A 14,125-nucleotide genomic window follows, 5' to 3' on the forward strand; every position below is an offset into this window, starting at 1 on the left:
TCATTGTGTTAACTGTTCTTAAAGAAAGAGGTGTCAAAGACACAGGCCACACGGGATCCCCAGTACCCCCCAAATGAGGCTCAAGCCAGAATGAAATGTGAATCAGATTGAATCTGATTTAATTATAAATTTTAATATATAAATAAAAATTCAATAAATCATAAATATTATTACATTTTAAAATTAAACCAAAATGTGACCACAGGGTTATTTATGTATCAATTAGTGGTTTCATTTCTACTTGAGTTTTTCATCACTAATCTCTGAGACTCTGGTTTTCTTTGAAGTTCAGCTCGCACATTACCTCCTACAGGAAGCCTTTCCTTAATACTAGTACCTTCCCCTAAATACTAGTATACTTTCCCCTACCAAAATTGGCTTATATTTATTTTGTATAAACTTTTGAAATATACTTTATTTTTACATATACTTTATTTTGTGTATATGCTGTCGCCCCTGATAGAATATAAGCTCTATGAGGGCAGGGATTGTTTCATTTTTGTTTTTATAGCTCAGCACACAATGAGTATTCTATAACTGTTACTTGGCGACTGAAATGGATCTTGAGAGGTAGATTGTTCATTTTGGAATATTGATATATCATGGTATGCTATAGTGTTAGAGACAAAAATAACTACAGCAAAGGTAGTTTTTAGCCTGCAGTCCGTGAACTTAAAAATAATTTGGAAACTATTTCAATATAATTATCTTCCTTTGTAACCCTGTATGTTTTATGAATTTAAAAGCATTATTTTTTATTAGAGGTCCATAAGTTTCATGGGAATACCAAAGGGGTCTCTCCTGGCAAAATATTAAGAACTTGCCTTAAAGACACAGGAGCAAAGATTCAAAAGGTTAGAGTAAAGTAGAATGTCATCTTCATTTTATTGAGGAGGAAACTGCAGTCCTAAAATGTTAAGTGACTCAACCATGGTAATGACTGAGCCAGGATTGGAGCACTGGTCCTCTGATTCAAAAGCTTTTTCCATTGTACCATGTTGCTTTGTAACCCTTAGTTTTTTCTTTCATAGATGCTAAGACTCTGACAGATGATCTGATTCTAGCTCTGAGAGTGTAGTTTTATATTATTTGTTCCTTTGAATCCTACCCAGTGTTTTATACAATTTAACATAAAATAATATGATTTATATTTATTTTTTAAAGATTTTTATTTATTTTGAGTGTTACATTTTTCCCCTAATCTTACTTCCCTGCCCCCACCCCCCACAGAAGGCAATCTGTCAGTCTTTACTTTGTTTCCATGTTGTACATTGATCCAAATTGAATGCCATGAGAGAGAAATCATATCCTTGAGGAAGAAACATAAAGTAAAAGAGATAGCAAGATCAGACAATAAGATATCAGGGTTTTTTTCCCTAAATTTAAAGTAATAGTCCTTGGTCTTTGTTCAAACTCCACAGTTCTTTCTCTGGATAAAGATGGTATTCTCCATTGCAGACAGACCCAAAGTGTCCCTGGTTGTTGCACTGATGGAATGAGCAAGTCCATCAGGGTTGATCATCACCCCCATGTTGATGTTAGGGTGTACAAGGTTTTTCTGGTTCTGCTCATCTCACTCAGCACATGATTTATATTTATATAGAACTTCAGGGTTGCAAAGTTGTCTTACATGGACTTTTACATTTTATCATCAAAACTGCTATGCAAAACAAGTAGGGCAAGTATTATCTCCCTTTTACTAACGAGATTCATGAAACAACATGAGGTCCCCAAAGTGTAATCTACGAAATTTGAAAAAGTGCTAGGACACAGACAGACATGGTCTTCTACAACATCCACATCAAAGAACATTCAGTGTTCTTTTGATTGTACCATATTGCTTGTGGTGGGCACAAGGTTGGTATTCAATAAACTCTTATGGAATTGAAGATAATATAAACAGAATTAAGGGACTGATTCTAGAGATCACAGCAAAACTAACTGGTTGACATATAGATATTCCCTTCAGCAATGGATCTGCTCTAGCCATTTGATCCAACTAGTCAAAGATGGGCACCCAAGTACATTGAGAAGTGGTCTGTATTTAAGTTAGTGGTATTAGAGCATCTGGATTAAACAGCCTCTGACACTTGAGGAACTTGAATAGGTCAATCTCTGGATCTTTGTTGCTTCATATAGAAAATGGAGAAAGATTAGACCAGGTGACCTCTAAGATCTCCAGATGAAAGTCTATTACTCTATATCGATCTGCCTATCTATCATCTATTTTATTATCAATTTATATATCTTTATCATCTCTATCTAGTTACCAGTTGTCTCTATCTGCAGTAGCTAGATGGTGCAATGAGCACTGGCCTTGGAATCAGGAGGAGTTTGAATTCATCCTCAGATACTTGACACTAACTAGCTGTGTGTCCTTGGGCAAGTCACTTAATCCTGATTGCCTTGCATCCAGGGCCATCTCCAGTCATCCAAATTCAAATCTGATCACTGGATCCAGATAGCTCTGGAAAAGAAAGTGAGTCTGGTAACTTAACACAGCATCTACCTCACTAAAATCCAAGTCAAGTTTTGGTCATAGTATCACTTCCTTGATGGCATGGTCTTCTTTGAGAATGAAGGACAAAACATTAAGCCTCAATTATTTCTATCTCTAGCTATCTACCTCATCCATCTCTATCTAGCTATATAACCTATCTCCATTTATTTATCATCTATTTATTGATCTCCATCATCTATCTCTTTCAATTTCTAACATTTATCTATAACTATATCTATAATCTATGAATCTATTTATCTATCTAAAACTTAGTGGTAGTATTTGGTTCTTCTGTTGTTTGTTAAAATGAAGATCTTCTACAGCATTTTATAGACAACAAACTCAATTTTTATCAGCATTGTGACAAGACAGTGAAAAAATAATATTGTAATCATGGGACTAAACCTGTCATTTCATCTACTATAGCAGACACTGAATGACAAAACTCTTCAATAAAGAGAAGTACCTGCTCTGTAGCTTATAGGCTTAGATGTTGGTGTGAGGGTATGAGACCCTAGATGGCCTACTAGCTGTCATATAGCCAGCAAGTGTCAGGCGATTTGGACCCAGGCTTTCCTGTCTCTGAATCTGTCTTTATCCACTATGCCACTTCTCCACGCAGTCACATTCTGTTTTAAAAGAGGATATCCAGCAAGATTCTAGTCCCAAAGTACTTTGCCCTCTGAGCAAAGTGATCAGTATAAGATTCTAAAATGTTGCCACTTGAAATGAGCTAACCCAATTCTTCCTTTAGCTTTCGTGATGAGAGTGATGTTCTAAACCAACAAAACATCTGATTTAGTTCAGATGGACCTAAAACTACATATTGACCCTCTCTGAATGAAACCATCTATCTTTCTGCATGTGGAGAATTTGATCCCCGTTTATCATTCAGCACCTAGGTCCAAATTCTAACAATACTCTAAAGCAGAATACACCAAATATGGAATATGCTTGATGAATGAATAAATAAATGTACAAATGAATAAGAAAATAAATGAATAGAGTTTGCGTGGTTCCTACTGCAACCAGCTCAACACGAATCCATATTCTTTCATATGAATTATAAAATGTTGGGTATCCTCAGCACCCAGCCTCCACTGGACAAGTTTGTTTTCTTGTAATTATCAGAACTGTCCTGTCATGCTTCTCCACATACCCCCATCCCCACCCACACTATGATTTGCATAAAAACATCTTGAAAAAGTAGATCAGAACAGGTGCTCTGTCAAGTTGCAGGTGTGCAGGCAAACTTGGACTCTAAACAGAGCCTTTGGAGATTCTAGATTGCCCACAGTATTGTCTAACACTTCTTTTGACATAAGTTCAATTCACATAGAGTCTAAAAGAAATTTTCCCTTGGTCCAAGAATACAGGGTCAAGACCCCGGTGAGCAAACAAACTAGATTACAAAGGAACATTTATATTGTGCTTTATATAGCTGTAACTAGCTGTAACTGAGTTGACTTCTCTCCTCTTATGAATAAAAATTTAATATTTTGTGGATTTAATATATTGTGGCTATGAATAACTATTTAATATTTTTCTTTCAGAGTAGCAATGTGGCATAATGATTACAGAGCTGGACTTGGTTCAAATACTACCTATGTGACCCCTAGGCAAGTTCATTTTGAACCTTAGTTTCCTTAATTGTGAAATGGGGATAAGTAAGCCTGTCAGACATAGCTCCTAGGGCTACTAAAGGCTCAAATGAAATAATATATGGAAGATACAATAAAATTTAATGTATCATAAGATATTTATAACCTCTTGGATTTTTATCCCCCCCAAAAAATACATGGAAATGAAAAACTTTCCCAATTCATCTTCTAAAATTTAATTCAGGAGAAATCAAATAATAGACTTGTGGGGTTTCCCCCTTTTTTCTTCTGTCTCATTTATTCAACACTATCATGCCTTTATCCTCAATTCATGCTCCAACTTCCAACTTCATTTCAATAAATATTTATTGAAAGTACTATGTGCAAGTTTCCAAATTAAACACCACAAAAATACAAATATAAATGAGGCTTGAGTGCATGCAATATAGAAAAAGAGAAAATATATATAAATAAAATATGGCATAATATATGAAAGGATTTGAAGTACCAGCAAAGGGTGTCAACAAAATGTTTTGAAATTTCATGTTCAGAGGAATCATTTCTGACAAGGATGAAAGGGAGAAAATGGAGAAGCTTCATGGCAATCTTTAAGCTGGGCCCAGAGAAAATAATAGCATTTCATCTGGTAGTACATGGCAATCTAAGCATAGGGAATGGCATAAACCAAGGTACAGTGATGGGAATGCAAATGATTTCAACAATGAGAAGCAACATACCTAATGATGGAAAGGTGGAGGACCATCTTTAGATTCTTCTCCAAGGAATAACAATTTAAATTTTTTGGTCTTCCCTGAGGTAATTAATTATCACTTTATGGAAGGACTTTTTCTCACCCAAATAACGACAGATCTAAATAAGCAGGAAAATGTCAATTGCTCATGGTTAGGTCAAGCTAATATAATTAAAAATGACAATTCTACCCAAATTAAATTACTTATTCAATGTCATACCAATCAAACTACCAAATAATTATTTTACCAAGCTAGAAAAAATAGTAACAAAATTCATGTGGAGCAACAAAAGGTCAAGAATAGCAAGGGAATTAATAAGGAAATGTAAAGAAAGGGAATCTATCTCTACCATATCTAAAGCTACAATATAAAGCAGCAGTCATCAAAACTGCCTGGTACTGGTTAAGAAATGGAGTAATTAATCAGTGGATTAGGATAGGTTCAAAAGAAACAGGAGTAAATGAGTACAGTAATCTATGCTTTTACAAACCCAAAGACATTAGCTTTGGGGAAAGTGGAAAAATAGTATGATAAAAGCTAGGTATAGACACCACATCTCACACCCTATACTAAAATAAGGTCAAAATGGGTACAGGGTTTAAACATAAAGGGTAACATCAAAGATAAATTGATAGACCAAGCAATGATCTATCTGATCTATGGAAAAGTGATAAATTTATGACCAAAAATGAAATAGAATACATAGGAAACTGCAAAATGAATGATTTTGACTATATTAAATTAAAAAGGTATTGCACCAATAAACTCAATGCTGCCAAAATTAGAAGGAAAGCAGAAAGCTGGGAAATAATCTTCACAACTAGGAGTTCTGATAAAGCTCTCATTTCTAAAATATATAGAGAACTGCATCAAAAATATAAGGTTGCTAGTCATTCCCCAATTGATCAATGGTCGAAGGATATGAATAGACAGTTTTCTAATGGAGAAATTAAAGCTATGTATAATCATATAAAAATGCTCCAAATTATTATTGATGAGAGAAATGCAAATTAAAGCAACTATGAGGTATCACCTCATACTTACCAGATTGCCTAAGATGACAAAAAGGGAAAATGATAATTTTGGAGAGATTGTGGGAAGATTAGAACATTAATGTGTTGCTGGTGGAGTTATGAAGTGATTCAACCATTCTGGAGAGCAATATGGAATTATGCCCAAAGAGCAATAAAACTGTCCATAGTCTTTGACCCAGCAATTCCAATTCTAGGCCTATATCCAGAAGAAATCAAAAAAATGGGGAAAGTCCCACATGTTCCAAAATATTTATAGCAGCTCTTCTTGTAATGGCAAAGAATTAGAAAGTGAGGGGTTTTCCATCAGTGGGGGAATGGTTAAACAAGTTATGGTACATTGGATACTATGGAATACTATTGTTCTATAAGAATCCATAAATTGTTGGTCTCTAGGGAAGCATGAAAGGAATTACACGATCTGATGCTGAGCAAAGGAAGCAGAACCAGAGAACAATATAACACATTAAAAACAACATTGTGAGATGATCAATCCTGATGGATGCAGCTTTTCTCAGCAATTTAGAGAACTAGTACAACCTATTATACCATCTATGGACAATGTTAAACCCATAGAGAAGAAGAAAAACAAAACAAAATATAACAAATAGTCCTTCAGAATCTGAGGAAAACTACATTCACTTTAAAATATGTGTGTGTGTTTGTGTGTGTGTGTGTGTATCATGTATTTCTTTCCCTTAATCCTAAGTCCTCATACCAAAAATGGCTAAACTGTAAAAGTGCTTAACACAAATGTATAAATACAATATTCACTGCTGAGGGGAATGGGGTGGGAAGGGAGGATGGAAGAAAATTTCATAACTTAGAAATATACATAGGTATCTGGATGAATGTTAAAAAAACTTTCATAACATGTATTTTGAAAAGCAAAACATCAATAAAAAAACATGTAATTGGAAAAAACGAAACAAACTTTCAAATAAAAAAAAGAGGAAAGACTTTAACGACAGTAAGAGGTTGATGCAATCCAAGCTAGCTGACATTCTTTTGTATCATAATGTCAGAGTAGTAATGGGTACCACAGTGCCTTTCAAGCACAAAAGAGGCTATTTTCATTGTTCTTCATTGATGCAACCATGTCTTTCTGGGTCCAAAGAGGTTCCTTGGAAATTGGAACAAGCAGACACAAGTGAAGGATGTTTAAAGGTGAAGAAAGAGGAAGTCTATACACTCAGATACTGTACTTGCTATTTGTATGATGCTTCAATAGAAGACTCTCAGGGTCAGAAAAACTATTTAATTTCTTCCTTTGTATTTCCAAAGTAATAAATAGCATTTATTTAGAGGTTGGCTGACTTATTGGAACTTTCTACTGTTTCTCCTCTTTTTCTTGAGTGCTTCCTTTAACTCATGATTAAAAATGCCATTAACATCAAGAGAAAAAATTGCAGAGTCTGAATGCAGATCAAAGCATACTATTGTCACTTGCTTTTAGTTTTTTCATGGTTTTCCCCTTGTGTTCATTTCTTCCTTCACAACATAATTAATGTCAAAATACATTTAACATGATTGTATATGTACAAACTATATCAGACTGCTTCCTGTCTTGGGGAAATAAGAAAGGAGGAAGGGAGAAAATTTGGAACTAAAAATTTTATAAAAATATGAATGTGAATAACTATCTTTATGTGCAATTAAAAAATGCTGTTTACAAAAAGGCCTCTGACAATAAGAGTCATGTCCCCTTCCTCCCCAGTTTCACTTCCAGACCCTTTTTTTCTGTTGTTGCTCAATAGTTCCTCCTTTGATGTTCATTCCAAAAGATATATTGCCTTACCCAGATCTAGACTTGAGGGAGGTTATTTACCATCACCCAGATATTTTCCTCCTTTCTTTAATAAATTCAATACCTAGCTCATAGTCTTCCTCTCCACACCAGGCCTTGTGTTTTATATTTAGTTGACTTTAATATAGACACTATCTCAAACACCCTAGACTCTCAGTTCATCAGTATCCAAAATTGCCATGCCCCTCATCTTCACTATAGTTCAGTTACAAATATTATCTCTCTATAGCCCTCTCTGGTACAGTTTTTTCAAATATCTTCTCTTTTCAAGTCCTTCCATATTATGATCTTATTCCACTCTCTCTCAGTAGAGGACCTCACTTGATATTTTTTTTCTGAGACAGTAAAAACCATTTATCATCCTTTTTTATCTCAAAATTCTTTAAAATCACCTCCATTCTTTCCTCCTTAGCTCCAGCCACATTCTTTTCCTTTCCCTCTTCAGTCTCTCCTTGTCTATTGGCTGCTTCCTACAAACACATGCGAGTCTATTCTTAAAAACAAAATAACACAAAAATTAAAACCCAACATTTGAAACTAATCACTTTCAATTTTTGTCATATATATACATATACATGATATATGTATATTTACACACATGTGTATCATATGTATATATTTATGTATCCTATTTAACAGCAACAATCCTAGGAAAAATCTCTATACTCAGCCTCCACTTCCTCTCTTCTTATCTCTTGTTTGTCTTATCACTGACCTCTTAATGGAAACCAGGACTTTGCAAGATTAACACTGATCTTTTAATTGAAACTTTTGATGGCCTTTTCATAGTCTTTCTGTCTCCATGTAGTATTTTACACTATTCCCCAACTTCCTCTTCCTAGATACTGATCTCTCCTGGTGCTCCTACCTCACTAGCTACTCCTTCTCAAACTCCTTTCCTAAATAACCTTTATACCTTGCCCCCTAACCATTAGTGTCTCTCAAGATTATGTACTCTTCTTTTTCACAATCTCTAAATTATCCCAACAGATTTCAATCATTTGAGTTTTATCTATTTGTAGTTGATTCCAAAACTCTATTTTCAATCCTAATCTTTCTTTTAAATCCCAGTCTGTCAGTGCCAGTTGCCTATTTCCAAATCAATATCCTTGTAGACATATCAAACTCAACATTCATACCCCATTACTCAATTCTTTTCCTAATTTCCCTAACATCCTAAACTCTTGCCTGTACCTCAATCTCCAAGTCTATTCAGTTTTCAAATATTGTTATCACATTTTCTCCAATTCTTTAAGCATTGGTTCCCTTCTTTCCATTCATGTAGTCATCTCCCATGATCTTTATCACTGCTTTCCTTGAGTATTACAGTAGCCTCCTAAGGAATTTCCTTCATTGTCTTCAGTCTCTCCCCTCTTTCTAACCCAGTCACCAAATCAATACACCTAAAACTTATGTCTGAACATGTCAAAAGAAACTCCAGTAATTCCATGTAGATTCTAAGATTAGATGTAAATTGCTCTGTTTGTCGTTTAAATCTTTTCACAGTCTGTTTCCAAGTATAGACATTACTCCCTTAATATCCACACTAAACTTCAGTCAAGCTGGCCTACTTTCTTTTCTTTTTATCCAACAGTCCATCTCTTGTCTTCATGCCTTTGCCCAGGCTGTACTGGACATTCCATTCCTTTCTCACCTTTATCTCTTAGAATTCCTTAACGCTTTCAAATCCAAACTCAATCATCATTTTATGAGGTTTTTCCTGATCTCAAGACTCTCACCTTTCATCCCCAGAAGTCAGTTTGTATGTGTTCTTGCTGATGCACCAAAAAAAAATTAATACCTATTAAGTCCTTTGAAGGGAGAGATGTTCCATTTTATCCTTGTATTCCCAATGTCTGATGAAGTGCCTCACCCATTTTAAGCACTTGATAAATGCTTGTCCAAAAAATAAAAAAAAGAAAGGAAGACTATTTCAGACTATGATTTGACTGGATGACTGAATATATGACTACACAAGGAGAAAAAAGCCAAGTTCATACACACACATATGCATACAAATATATACTTATACTTATGCATATATATGTGTGTATGTGTATAAAAATTCATTCATTTATTTATATGGAGAGAGAGAGAGAGAGAGAGACAGAGACAGAGACAGAGACAGAGACAGAGAGAGAAAGTTTGAATGTCAGACTTATCTAAGGAACATAGACTTTATTCAGGAGGCAGGAGGCAAAAAAAGAGTCTAGAGAGTAATGAGCATAGTTATTCTTTCTTGGGACATCAGACTACAGGGGAAACTTTGCCTAGGTGGCTGGTCATGATTGGTGGATCTTCTCCCTTTCAAGATTGTAGGTAGTAAGGACTAGATGGAGTGATGAATTCAGTTGGACTTAGGACACCTAAATTCAGATCCTGGTTCTGACATGTGCTAACTCTAGTGTGACTTTGTTCTTCCAGCTAACTGAAACTCAGTTTATTCATGTCTAAAATGAGAATATTTGCCACTATCTACCCAAGAGGGCTTTCTAAACTTTAAAACCCTTCAAACATGCTAATGATTATTTTATTCCTCCATAGGAAGTTATTGACATGCCACTGAGGTAGTGACATCTATATCTCCATAGCTCTCAGCACCCACTCAGTTTGTAAAGAGAAAATAATCCTTCCTGGACATTAATTCTTTGTATTTCCAAAGTAATAGCATTTATTTAGCAGTTGACTGACTTATTGGAACCTTCTACTCTTTCTAGCCATTAACTGAAGAAAAGAATCAGAAAGATTAGACAACAGTGGAATCATATCAACAACAATAGCAACAACAATAACAATGAAATAGCGGTAACTAGCATTTATATTGCACTTAAAAGTTTTCAAAGCATTTTAAAAATATCTCATTTTATCCTCACAAAAACCATGGAACACTGGTATTATTATTATCCTCATTTTATAGGTAAGGAAACTGAGGCAGACAAAGGCTAAATAAGTTACCTAAGATTATCTTCTGGTCAGAATCTGAGGCTAGATTTAAACTCAGGTCTTCATTACTTCAAGTTCAGTGCTCCATCCACTCTGCCACCAAACTGCTTCAAGGTAGTCAGTGACATATATATATATATATATATACATACATACGTATATATAATGTTGGTTAGCTAGGTGGTGCAATGGCGTTAGAATAGGACATCAGTTCAAATTTGACCTCAAAAACAAAGAATAAATAAAGTTGACACATCTGTCCAAAAGGTAGCCAAACAACTTTCTGTGAAAGGCAGAACGTTACTAATAGAGTGTTATTAATGTCAGAACTTAAAGTCATATGTTCTGGGCTAAAATTCTAATGTTGAGGTTTACCAGCTGTAGAACTATAAGCAAGCTACTTAACTGACATGAGATTCAGTTCCTTCATCTACAAAATAGATAAAACAATATCTGAAATGCTTGCCTCACTGCATTATTGTGAGGTTCAAATAAGAAACTGCATATAAAGTGCTTTACAATCAATAAAATACTATATAAATATTAATTATTATTCCTGCACTTGGTGAAAAATTTCACTTTGTCAGAAGCCTTGATGGAAATTTTGTCTTCCCTAGCTGTCTCATTCTGAAGAGTTAAGATCAGCATTGGTTTTGCCAACAGCCTTTGCTAATACGAATTTTTGAGTTGGTATAGCCCCATCATATTTTATTATCCACTAAAATTTAGTTTATTTTAGAAGGAAATCATCTAAAGAATTCAGAGACATCTAGTGCTCAAACATTACCTATTCCCTCCTCGCCCCCCAAGAGGACCTTATTCCTGGCTCTCTGTCTTTCTGGTTCTCTCTTAGAATTAGGATCCCTTGTACCAGAAAGAAACAAGGATGGAACAAATAGTGAAGAATTTGGAAATTTAAATCTGCCTGTTCTACAAGTACATAATCCTCTGCTGGCTAATCAGTTCCTTACCAAAGATTTCAGACTATACATTGTCCTTTACTTTATGAACAGCATTTTCTTCTCCTTCTGATCCAATCCACATGCCTACCTAATGCATCATTAGAACATGAGATTCATTAATCTCCAGTCCCCCTGGAGACCAAAAGACTAAATGTAGAATAATATTGTTTTGTTTATTCTGAAAATGCTAAGCTATGGACATAAACGTGTGTAAGAAAGAAAGAGCCTCAGACACACATTGGGCAGATATGGATATTTTCATAGGTAAGAGCTGTACTGTACAGTTTTTTCCACTTAAGAATATTCAGAACTCATCATGGCCAGCTTTTGCTATCAGGTTTGAAATGAGGACAAAAATAAATTAGAGGCATAAGCAAGGGGTGGGTGGTGACAGCAGGGAAACAACAACCCTAAACTGGAAAATAGCTGCTTAGAGTGTTTTTTGAGAAGAGACTGAAAAGGTAGAATTCAATATCAGCCTCTGAAAAAGTGCTTCAAATGATTATATTTTGAATGAGAAAAACAAATCAATAAAAGGCTCATTTATATTTTTGCTATCTCTCTCCAATGTCTGTCACCACCAGGACTCCAAGTTATTACCATATAACACAGGACTGTTGTTTAGGTTAGGGTGAGGGAAAGTCCAGTCATGAGAAGTCTATATCCACTTCTTTGTTGAATGTTGTTGTTCAGTCATTCCATCGCTTCCAAACCTTCATGACCCCCCTTTCTATCTTTCATTATCTCAGAGAAATATGTCTTGTCTAAGTTAGGATCAATTATTTAAAAACTGCAAGAAAGTGGGGTGTGTCCTTACCTTGAGGATAATAATGTTTTTGTCCTTCATTTTTGAAGAAGACTATGACATCAGGGGGGTGATGGGCATGAAAAGTACATGAATTTAATTTGAGTGAGAGGATGCTGTGCTAAGTCCCAGCCTCATTTTCTCCTCCAGAACCATCTGGGTCCGGCAGACACATATGAATCAGGATGACTGGAGATGTCCCTTGATGTGAGACAATCAGGGTTAAGTGACTTGCCCAAGGTCACATAGCTAGTAACAGTCAAGTATCTGAGATCAGATTTGAAATCCTGTCCTGACTCCAAGGCTAGTGCTCTATGGGACAGTTTGGTGAGCAAGAATAATAAAAGGGAGATAGTGTATCTGAGGACATGAGAGAGTATGTCTTTGTGTTTTTAGAGTCAAAGGACTGAGGTTCAAATTTTGTCTCTCTCAAGTTATTGTCCATGTGAATTTAAACAAGCTGTTCAAGATCTCTTGGCCTTAGATTTCTTACCTGCAAAATGAGAGGTTTGGACCACATGGTTTCTAAGGTTCCTTTTAGATCTAGATCTATAAATTTTTGCACAGGCTTCCAGGATATCTAGGATGCTCTCTATCCTTGCTCTAATTCTTAGAATCCTTAGTTTCCTTTAAGAATCAAATCACTTTCTTCTATGTGTGGTTTTTCCTGACCCCCTCAGTTTTCAGCATCTTCATTCCCTCAAATTTCTTTAGATGTATTTTGTTTTGACTTATATACGTGCGAATCATCTCTTCCATTGAAATAAGTATGCTTTATCTTTGTATTCCAAGAACCTAGAACAGTGTCTGACACCTAGTAAGTTCTTAATAAGTACTTATTGATTGATTGATATCAGGAATGTTCTAGTCACTAAAACCAACCCTTAGCTCAGACCTAGGAATTACTTAATAATTACCTGTTAAATTGAATAACAGAACTGATACTGGAATCCATTATCTCATAATTTCTGATTTCATCCTCTTTTTGCTAGACTATCCTGCCTATGAAAAGAAATGTTAGGTGTTGGAATTCTAAATAAGTGAAGCAGATCACAGAGGTAGGTTAGAAGGGAACTTAATTGCCATTAATGGACTTTATTACAGGTGGGATAACTAGGGCAAAGAAAGGTGAAGTGACTTTCTTAGGGTTTGACAACTAGTAGGTACCTAAAATAGGATTTAAAACAGGTCTTCCTGACTCTTAAGAGCAGTAGTGACTACTCCATTGCACTATTCAGTTGGCTTTCAATTCTATTCAACTTCTCAAGTTAACTTTTAAGTCCACATTCCTATACTTGGCACTTGTATAGAGACAAGAAAATAGAAAACCCAGAAGGGCTTAAGTGACAATGAACTGAGACTTTCCCTCCCCCCCCCCCCCAAAATGTATGCTTAAAATAAATCTTAAGAAGTCAGAGCAAGAATGGTGGGATAGATATAGGAATTCACCCAAACTCTTCCCAATTCCTCTCAAAACTTTAAAATAAAACTTCAGTCTGAAATTTTGGAGTAGAATAGCCATTAAAAAGTCAAGATGAAATTTTTCAACCCAAGACAATTTAAGAAGCCAGAACGAAAGATCTATCACACTAGGATGGTGATCAAGGCTGGAGTGAAACACAGATACTACCCTAAGAAGTCAGGATCAGTTCTTGAAGGAGGCTACAACAGCAGTTTCTGCAGTAGTTTCTGGTTCTCTCAGTCCACCAATGATAAGGAGGTTA

This window comes from Macrotis lagotis, chromosome 8 (assembly GCF_037893015.1).
Source record: "Macrotis lagotis isolate mMagLag1 chromosome 8, bilby.v1.9.chrom.fasta, whole genome shotgun sequence".
Lineage (NCBI taxonomy): Eukaryota > Metazoa > Chordata > Mammalia > Peramelemorphia > Peramelidae > Macrotis > Macrotis lagotis.